The following is an 11,142-nucleotide window of genomic DNA, read 5'->3' on the forward strand; positions in this document are numbered from 1 at the left end:
CCTAACATATTGCTGTTATCACCATTAATCTATTTTAATGCTGATCTTTTATTTTTGACATTTAATAATTACAATTTATTAATAGATTAACTATATGCCAAACAGTAAAATAAATGATAGTCATCTTATTTAATTTTCCTACCAGCACTGTAAATATGTATTCTAAGTATCTTGCCTAACATCTACTTATTCATTGATTAGAACCTATAATGTTTCTCAGGACCCAGTGGATTAATGAAACAAATTTAGTGCCCGTCACAGTCAAAATATATCATTTGTTCCTGAAGAGTAGCTTGATTATGCTATGTGCCAGTGGGCTTTCACCGTATTCCTAATGCAGAATCGAAAAGTACACAACTCTTTCTACATATACACACATACCATATCACCTCTTCTACCTTTGACACATCCTTCTTGCCCCTCAGCTCCTGCCACTCTCTCCTTGTCCTCCTCCTCTTCTTCTCCCAACCCTATCTCCCATCCTTGAAGTCATCTTTTGTTTACTTTCTCAGTGTGAGAGTCACATATCTTGTTTATCAACATACAAGACACATCTGAGCACATTCAACTTAATTACAACTATGATGACTTCTCCTGTGCAGTTCAGGGTCTAGGCCTGTTCTCTACATGAATTTCCAGTAAGCTTACCCAACCCCCCAAACTGGTTCCTCTCCTCTCCTAGTTTTAAACATCTCAGCAAATGAAGGAATGTAATTGAGCAATCTTCTACCCAGTTATTCAAACCATAAACTTAGAAATCATCTTTCTTAAAAAATATTGTATTTATTCATGAGAGATACAGAGCAAGAGAGAGAGAGGCAGAGACACAGGCAGAGGGAGAAGCAGGCTCCATGCAGGGAGCCCGATGTGGGACTCAATCCCGGGTCTCCAGGATCACAACCTGGGCCGAAGGCAGGTGCTCAACCGCTGAGCCACTCGGGCGTCCCTAGAAATCATCTTTGATTCCCCTCTTTTTACCTCTCCTCAGCACTCCAACCATTACCTCTACCTCCAAATCTTTACTCCCAAAACATATCCTGAATCTACTTCTCCCCTTTGTCACTTCTGCCACAATTGTCTAAGTGATCATAATCTCCTACTTAGATACTTATAATGCCATTCCAGATATCTCCCTGCTTCTTGCCACTTTATGTTCCAGAGTTTACCTGGCATCCAGTTGATCTTCTAAAAATGTAATTTTTGATCTCACTTTCCTGCTCAAAAGTATCCATGACTTTAATTTAATTTAATTTAATTTAATTTAATTTAATTTAAGAGGGAGATTAAAAGAGAAAGAGAGAGAGAGAGAGAGAGCCCAAGAGCAGAGGGTGGGAGAAGTGGACTCCCCCTGGGCAGGGAGCCTGACATGGGGCTTGATCCTAGGACCCTGGGATCATGACCTGAGCCTAAGGCAGATGCCCAACCAACTAAACCACCCAGGTACCCCTATTCAGTGACTTCTTAATGCATTTAGCATAAAACCCAAATGAGAGCATCCCGGGTGGCTCAGCGGTTTAGTGCTGCCTTCAGCCCAGGGCCTTATCCTGTAGACCTGGGATCGAGTCCCACATCAGGCTCCCTGCATGGAGCCTGCTTCTCCCTCTGCCTGTGTCTCTGCCTCTCTCTGTGTGTATGTCTGTCATGAATGGATATCCATAAAAAATTAAATCAATCAATCAATCAATCAATCAATCTCGAATGATACACCTTGGCCTAAAAGGCTATGTTTGAACCAGACTTGAATTTATCTCCAATCTCATCTTCTCATCTTCCATCCCATTCTCTAGTGTGTTTTCTTAATAGTTTTTTTTACTTGATTACTTGTGCTAATATGTGTGTAAGCTTTATGATTTACACACTATCTAATAATCCAGACAAATATGTATCTATTATAGAGGGGAAACCTCTTTGGACAGTTGGCCTATTAAAAACCAACAGGCAACCCACACATCTGTGGTCAATTGATTTTGGACAAAGATGTTAAGACCATAGAATTGGGAAAGAATAATCTTTTCAACAGATGGTGCTGAGACAATTGGATATCTATCTACACACAAAAGAATGAATTTGGACCCCTACCTCACATCATATACAAAAAATATCTCAAAATATATCACAGGCATAAATATAAGTGTTAAACTATGAATCTTGTAGATGGAAACGTAGGAGTGAATATTCATGACTTCAGATTACACAACAGCTTTTAAATTTTTTTTATTATTTATTTATTTATGATAGTCACAGAGGGGGGAGGGGCAGAGACATAGGCAGAGGAAGAAGCAGGCTCCATGCACTGGGAGCCTGATGTGGAATTCGATCCCGGGTCTCCAGGATCGCACCCTGGGCCAAAGGCAGGCGCCAAACCGCTGCGCCACCCAGGGATCCCCACAACAGCTTTTAAAACACAAGAAACCAAAAGAAAAAATAGATAATAGGACTTCATCAACATTAAAAGCTTTAATGTGCCGAAGGACACTACCAAGAAGGTGAAGGACAAGTCACTGAATGGGAAAAATATTTGCAAATCATATATCTAGTAAGAGTCTAGTGTACAGAATATGTAAGCAACTTTTACAATTTTTAAAAAATATTTTATTTATTTATTCATGAGAGAGGCAGAGAGAGAGGCAGAGACACAGGCAGAGGGAGGAGCAGGCTCCCTGTGGGGAGCCCCATGTGGGACTCGATCCCCAGTCTCCAGGATCATGCCCTGGACTGAAGGCAGCACTAAACCGCTGAGCCACCCAGGCTGCCCAACTTTTACAATTAATAAAAAAGTAACCAAATTAAAAAGTGAGCAAAGAATTTGAATAGCTATTTCTCCAGAGTAGATAACCAAATGACCAATGAATTTCCAGTAAGCTGGAACATATGCAAAGATGCTCAGCGTTGCTAGCCATTAGGAAAATGTGAATTAAACAGCAGTGACATACTAACTTATACCCACCCTGTAGCTACAATGAAGAAAATAACAGAAATTAACAAATTTGGGCAAGAATGTGGAGACAATGGAGCTCTCATATATTGCTGATGAGAATGTAAAATGCTGCAGCCATGGTGGAAAACAATTTGGCCATTCCTAAAAATGTTCAATAGAGTTACCCAACAATTCCACTCCTAGGTATATACCCAGGAGGATTGAAAATATATGTTCAGGAGTGGCTGTGTGGCTTGCTTTTGTTTAAGCATTTATTAGTTTCAGTTCAGGTCATAATCTCAGGGTCTTGAGATCAAGCCCCATGTCAAGACCCACGTCAGGCTCCATACTCAGCAGGGAGTATGCTTAACATTCTCTCTGCCCTCTCCCTGCCTCCCCTCTCTAAAATAAATAGATAAATCTTTTAAAAAATCATATGTTCATACAAAAGCTTGTACATGAATGTTCATAGTGGAACTATTTATAATAGCCAGTGATCTTCTAAAAATGTAAATTATTTTACATTTATAATATTTATAATAGCCAAAACCATGGGACACCTGGGTGGCTCAGTGGTTAAGTGTGTCTGCCTTTGGCTCAGGGCATGATCCCGGAGTACCAGGATCGAGTCCTGAATCGGGTTTCCCTACATGGAGCCTGCTTCTCTGTATGCCTATGTCTCTGCCTCTCTCTGTGTGTCTCTCCTGAATAAATAAATTTAAAAAAAGAAAGAACAAGTAAATATCAATACAGAAAAAAATGAACCTTAACACCTATCTCATATAATACGCAAACATTAATTCTGGACTGATCATAGACCTAACATAAAAGCTAAATCCATAGGGCACCTGGGTGGTTCAGTGGTTGAGAATCTGCCTTTGGCTCAGGGCATGATCCCGAGGTCTTGGGATCAACTCCCACGTTGGACTCCTGGCAGGGAGCCTGCTTCTCCCTCTCCCTATGTCTCTGCCCTCTCTCTCTCATGAATAAACAAATAAAATCTTAAAAAAAAATAGCAGGATGCCTGGGTGGCTCAGTGGTTGAGCATCTGCCTTTGGCCCAGGGCACAATCCTGGAGTCACAGGATCGAGTCCCACATTGGGCTCCCTGCATGAGGCTTGCTTCTCTGCCTGTGTCTGCCTCTCTCTGTGTGTCTCTCATGAATAAATAAATAAAATCTTTAAAAAAAAATAGCTAAATCCAAAAAAAAAAAAAAAGCTAAATCTGTGAAGCATCTGAAAAGATTGGAAAATATCTTCATGATTTGTAGATAAGGACAGTTTCTTAGAATACAGGCTCATCCAGCCATAGAAGAATATATTAGAAAAGGAGAGATTGAACACAGGGTACAAACTTTTAGTTATAAAATGAATAAGTTCTGGAGATGTAATTTACAGTGCTGTGACCATGTTTAATTATCATGTATAAGTAGAAATTCTGGAAATGAAAATTACACTAACTGAAATTAAAATTCACTCACGGTTCAACATCAGATTTGAGCATACGGAAGAATTATGAACTCTAAAGTTAGCTAAATTGAGATTATTCAGCATGAGGAATAGAAAGAAAAAAAAACAAACAAACAAAGACAAACGAATAGAGTACCAGAAGTCTCTCCACTGAACAAGTAGGAATAGATGAAACTGAATTGGAGGTCAATAAACTTGTTTTGTACTTGCAGGTCTGTGCAGTCCTGTGCCCTCAGTATCTAACAGTGCTGGCACATTGCAAGGTGGTTAAGGAGGCCTCTGGGATCCCTGGGTGGCGCAGCGGTTTGGCGCCTGCCTTTGGCCAGGGGCGTGATCTTGGAGACCCGGGATCGAATCCCACGTCGGGCTCCCGGTGCATGGAGCTTGCTTCTCCCTCTGCCTGTGTCTCGGCCTCTCTCTCTCTCTCTCTCTGTATGACTATCATAAATTAAAAAAAAAAAAAAAGAAGAAGGAGGCCTCTAGAAGTACTCTACTTAGGTCTGCACCATAGTCCCACCACATAGCCTGTGACTCACCTTGGTTTCCTCATTTGTGATATAGTGACTAATAATACTACCTACTGCAAAGTAATGTTGTGAAGGTGCAATGAGATTATCCACACAAAGTTCTGAGCATAGTACCTGGAACATGGCACAAAATAGATGTTAGTTATTACTAGGTTTGCTGACTAAAGACTTGCATCTGAAAATCTTCCCCTGGGTACATTCATGCCCCAGGTACTCTGGGGCCCAAGTAAGTTTAGCATCAAAAGGCTTTTCTTCTTCTCTCTGATCTAGCAAATCACAGAAGAAATAGATGGGGATAATTAAGTGGACCACAGACAGTGGTTTGTAGCACTTACACAGCATTTGAACTAACAGCATTTGAAGTCCTATTGTCCTTTTCCCAACCAGTGTGTTTCTCCCCATTTGCCTCCTTGTATCTGTTTTTCTTTTTTAGGTTACCTTGCTCTTGTTCTATTTGCCTTGAATTTCTTGATTTACTTTTCTACAAATTCCACCTTTTAAAATTGTGAAATACTACCAACACAGAGAAAAATAGAATAATAAATCACCAGGGTACCCATCACCAGGTTTTATCAAATATTGCCATTTTACCTATTTACTTCAAATTTGCATTAAAGAAAAAGACACAGTTGAATCCCTGAAACTCTTAAGCTGTAATCACTCCCTCCTTCTCCAGAGGTGACCACTTCCTGAATTTCATATTCTCATGCATTTTATTTTTTTAAAGATTTATTTATTTATTTACTTACTTACTTACTTATTTATTCATTTACGTTGGACATAGAGAGAGAGAGAGGCAGAGACACAGGAGGAGGGAGAAGCAGGCCCCATGCCAGGACCCCAACGCGGAACTCGATCCCGGGACTCCAGGATCGCGCCCTGGGCCAAAGGCAGGTGCCAAACCACTGAGCCACCCAGGGATTCCCTCTCATGCATTTTATATTTGCATTTTATATATATATACATATATACACACACTAATGTATACATATATGCACACACTTATGTACACAATATATACATATACACACATGTATATCCATGAGCAAGATATAGATTTATCTGACAGTTTAAAAAATTTTGCAGAAATGATATACTGCGGTTATTACTTTGTAACTTGCTTTTTTGGGTCAACATTGTGTTTTTGAGATTTATACATATTGATTTATGAAGCTCTAGTTCATCCATTTTAATTATCATATGAATATAATAACATTTATCTATTTATCCTTTTGTTAATAGGCATTTAAGTCTCCCCTTTCCTTCTTTCTTCTATTACAAACAATGCTGCAATGAATATGGGGGTCCACATCTCCTATGCACAAGTGCAAGGGACCCTTGGACTCCACAGACCACATATTAAATAGCAAGTGTCAAGGGTTTATAACTAGAAGGGAATTGTTATGCCCATCCTCAACTACACTAGCATTTTCCAAGTTGCTTCTCAAAGTGGCTGCACCAATTTACCCTTCAGCAGCGACATATAAAAATACATGTTTTGTGGGCATCTGGGTGGCTCAGTTAGTTAAGCCTCCCAACAACTCTTGATTTCAGCTCAGGTCATGATCTCAGGGTCATGAGATCGGGCCCCATGTTGGGCTCCGCACTTGAGACTGGTTAGGATTCTCTGTTGGTTGAGCATCCAGCTCTTGATTTTTGGCTCAGTATAATCTCAGCGTCATGGGATTGAACCCTGGGTAGGGCTCAATGCCCAATGGGGAGTCTGCTTCTCTCCTCCCTTTCCCTCTCCTTCTGCCCCTCTCCCCCAAGCTCGTGCTCTCTAAATAAATAAATAAATAAATAAATAAATAAATAAATATTTTTTTAAAAGAAAGTTACCCTCCTTGTACCAGGATAATAGAAAGCAACCTATCGTCAGACACGGGGAACTTAGGGCCAAAAAGACTGTAAAAAAAAGCCCTTACTTCTTCCTCATTTTACTATCCTTAGCCAAACTCTTATCAATTCTTCACAAGTCTATTGTTTCTTTGTCTAAAAAAATATATAAGTTTCTTGCTCTGGTTGCTTCTTTGAGTCTCATATCTGTGGGGCTCCTGTATGTATGTACATAACTCAAGTTTTCTCCTCCTAATCTTTGAGGGGGGTTATCTCAACCAAGAATCTAGAAAAGTGGGCAGCCCAGGTGGCTTAGCGGTTTAGTGCCGCCTTCAGCCCAGGGTGTGATCCTGGAGACCTGGGATTGAGTCCCAGGTCAGGCTCCCAGCATGGAGCCTGCTTTTCTCTCTCTCTCTCTCTCTCTGTATCGTAAATAAATAAATAAATAAATAAATAAATAAATAAATAAATATTAAAAAAAAAAGAATCTAGAAAAGTAAAAGGAAAATTATTTTCCTCCCTGCAATAGTCACCTTAGTATCAAAGATGATCAGAAATAGCTTTCCAGCCTTTTGCTGCTTTTGTCCAGCAGACAAAAGATAAAGGGGTTAGCGGTTGAGACTGGGTCACACTACCTGCATTTGCTACCTCACATCTTTCTGTATACACCCTTCTTACATGGAGAACGTCTGCATCATCTAAGGGTGACAACTGCCAAGTTTTATCCACAAACGAGACAGCTTGACATTCCTGACAGATCTTTGGAAGAGTACCACCCTCTCCTTTAGGTATGCACTTAGGTTTATACTCCTGCAGCCCATAAACTTAAAGATCAAGTTGCTCATGATCACAACACCTAACATGATCACACCACCTACAGTGGTAGGAAAGATGGGGATAACTGCAATGAAAACTCCCAGTCATAGAAGGAGGAAAATGGGAAATTACAGTAGTTGCTGATCTTTAGAAATTATTAAATCCTGCTAGACAATGACTAAATCTTACTATGCAGGAACAGTGAACAGTGAAGATTCCCTTGCCCTGGTAGGAAAAAAGTTCCTGGATGAGCCAATCTGGCCGCTACCAGTCTTCTCCCTGGGATAAACCCGTGCCCATTATCCCCTCCATCATTGGAGTTTAAACCCTTCTCTTTCTGATAGTCCTATTTGGGGGCCCAGAGATTGCTTTAGTGTTCAACAGCCACAGGCTGTTACCACACTTTGGTTTTTGTTTGTTTGTTTTTAATAAACACAGTTCTCTCTTAAACCTAGTAGTTTTATTGGATTATCTTTTCCCAGTTAATTCAGCGTGCAAGTAAACACAGCCAAGATTTTTTTCTAGATAGTCTTTGAGCCTGAGAATTTTTGGCTCTTGGGTGGCATTAGTGCTCTGCCAATCCCCCATTCCCAGAAATTAATGGCCCCAGCCTTGAGGCAATTTTTAAGAATAGGCAGGAAGACAACACCCTTAATCCCATCTTCTTCCACTGGCATTCCTTCTTTGTTGAGCGGAGAATTCTAAAAGTGAAGGTACTGAGTAAAGTTCTGGACATCTAGTCTTCTGTTTTGCTGAGCTTGTTGCTTCACAGCTCCATTCCCTGGGCCTCAGAGTGAGATTTTGGATCAAAGCAGTTCACTATTAGTCTCACCAGGCTCCTAAGTCCAGGACTGCAGGCTTACTGCAGAGAGAACCTCTCCTAGTCCTGCAGTCATCCACATTCCCTTCCCTTTCTGCGTGCATTCTGGCTTGCTTGAGTCTCAGATCACACCTGTTTTGTTGACCTCTGCTCCAAGTAGCAAGACATCTGGCTTCCCAGAACACTCAGAGTAAAAGCCAAGGTCTTTACAGTGCCCCAAAGGCCTGCATGTTCTTGTTCCCCTCTCCACCACACACGTCTGTCACTTTTTACTATCCTCTTCTTTTTGTCTCCTTATTCTTCCACACACACCCTGAGGATGCTCCTGCTTAGTGTCATCCAGGTAGTCTCATGGTTCCCTCCCTCACTTCCTTTGGGTCCTTGCTCACCTGTCACATTATCAGACTAGCCTTTCTGACTGCCCCATATAAAAGCAAAAACACATCCTTGGAAATTTCTGTCTCCCTTACTCGGCTACTTTCCCCCTACAATCCTTTATAGGTTATAGATTGTATATGTATGTGTTTATTATCTGTTTCCGCCACTAGTGTTGTGCCCAAGATTGCGAATCCGAGAAACCACCAAGGAGCCGACACTGATGCAAACACACAAGGGTTTATTTACAAGCTCGAGCTTGGGTCCAAGTATACCCGACACAGCGGAGGAGGAACTTGGACCCCGAAGTGGGTTACAACTGATTTTTTTATAGGCTGGTCTAGGGGATTTTCAGAAGGGATGGAGGAATTTCTCAAGTTCTGTTTACATTTTGATATGGGGCTTTCAAGGGCATTGAGAGCTCTGTTCTCATTCTAATATGGGACTTTCTACCACGGGTGTGGGCTCTGTTGTCTTTCTGATATGGGATTCTCTGCAATCTGAGCTCTGTTGTCTTTCTGATATGGGATTACCTGTCGAGGACATTGAGGACATTCTGCAGTTTTTCCCATAAAGTTCAGCTCTTATTCACAGGGGCCTAAGATGGCTGTACTTGCGCTAATGCTAAACTTTAGGTGGGATGGCTTCAATTTTTCTCGGCCTCCACACTAGAATACAGACTCGTTGAGGGCAATGACTTTTTTCACTTTTACTCATGTAAATGAGATACTGTATCTCATGTTTTAAAATAATGCCACCCTCTCCTGCACATAGTAGTGGTAGCACATGGTAGAAATTCATACTATCTTAAAAAAAAAAAACACTCTGCATATGTCAGCATTCTAAAAGTTCCTTGTAATTCACCAACAGATAAAAGCCATGGTAAGCATGTAGTATATATTCTAAGATATGACAGGTGACATTCTGCCCCAATATTTCATCACCGCACATCATTTCACCACACACAGATTTGACCTGCTTTTCAGTCTGAAATGGTTATTGATTCCTTGGTACCTTCTGGCCACTTCCTCTTAGCTAATTCCATAATTAAGTTTCTTTTTTTTTTAAGATTTTATTTATTTATTCATGGGAGACACAGAGAGAGAGGCAGAGACATAGGCAGAGGGAGAAGCAGGCTCCTGTCAGGGAGCCTGATGTGGGACTCAATCCCTGAACTTCAGGATCAGACCCTGAGCCGAAAGCAGAGCTTAACTGCTGAGCCATCCAGGCGTCCTGAAATATCCAGCATTTTAATTTTTATCTGCGTGGCCAGAACTATGTCACATGGCCATTTCAATATGCAAGGAAATCTGAGAAAGTGAGTGTTTTTAACTGGAAACATTGCTACCTGAAACAAAATCTGGGGGTCTGTTAATAAGGTAAACCACAGAAAAGTATCACTGTTTTCCTCCTGTGTGAATTGCTGTTTGTACATTTTATCTGTTTTTAATTAGGTTATTTAGCATCATCTCATTCATTTTTAGGGGTCTATTGTATAATTAGGATAATTCTTTGTTGATTTTATGCATAACAAATTGTTTCTACCATTCATTTATTCATGCTTTTTAAAAGAAATTGTAGTAAAATAAACATAAAATTTACAATCTTAACTTTTTTTTTTTTTTTTTATGATAGTCGCACAGAAAGAGAGAGAGGCAGAGACACAGGCAGAGGGCGAAGCAGGCTCCATGCACGGGGAGCCCAACGTGGGATTCGATCCCTGGTATCCAGGATTGCGCCCTGGGCCACAGGCAGGCGCTAAACCGCTGCACCACCCGGGGATCCCCAATCTTAACTATTTTTAAGTGTACCGTTCAGTAGCATTAGGTACATCCACACTGTTGTTACCACCCATCCTTAGAAGTCTTTTAAACCTGCAAAATGGAAACCTGGTGCCTAATGACTAGTAACTCCATAAATTCATCATTCTTTTTTTTTTTATAAGCCATAGGCCAAATATGGGGCTTCAACTCATGACCCTGAGATCAAGACTCACATGCTCTACTGACTGAGCCAGCTAGGCGCCCCCATCATTCATTCATTCTTAAATCCATTCACTGAGATTAGAAAGCTGTTTGTTGCCACAGCATAGCATAGCCTATTCTGACTAACATGGATGGCAAGAGTAAAAGCAAAGAGACAAGATAGAGAGCTGTTTTAATGGTTGAGATGATAGCTGGAAGAAGCTAGAATAATGGGATTCATGATAAGTTCTGAGTTCCTCAGAGATGGAATGTCAAGCTTACTGAGGGTGACTCACAGGCCTTTGGCTTGAACAACTGGTAGTATTATCAGCTGAGAGAGGACACAGTAACTGTGTAGGAGACTCTTGTTGCCTAATCCAAAGAGAAAGATCCTCCTTCTCCTTAGTAATTGAATCCT

At 40.8% G+C, this 11,142-nt stretch overlaps 1 long non-coding RNA gene across 1 annotated transcript in view; it reads left to right on the plus strand.

The window, feature by feature from the left end:
* The window catches only part of LOC129515850 (uncharacterized), a 28,946-nt gene extending 18,476 nt beyond the window's left edge, over nucleotides 1-10,470 (plus strand). Inside the window, exon 3 of the long non-coding RNA XR_008665663.1 lies at nucleotides 10,396-10,470. This is a non-coding gene — a long non-coding RNA (uncharacterized LOC129515850). The remainder of the gene's footprint in view (nucleotides 1-10,395) is intronic.
* Nucleotides 10,471-11,142: the final 672 nt, after the last annotated feature.

Source organism: Nyctereutes procyonoides, unplaced genomic scaffold (assembly GCF_905146905.1).
Source record: "Nyctereutes procyonoides isolate TBG_1078 unplaced genomic scaffold, NYPRO_anot_genome, whole genome shotgun sequence".
Lineage (NCBI taxonomy): Eukaryota > Metazoa > Chordata > Mammalia > Carnivora > Canidae > Nyctereutes > Nyctereutes procyonoides.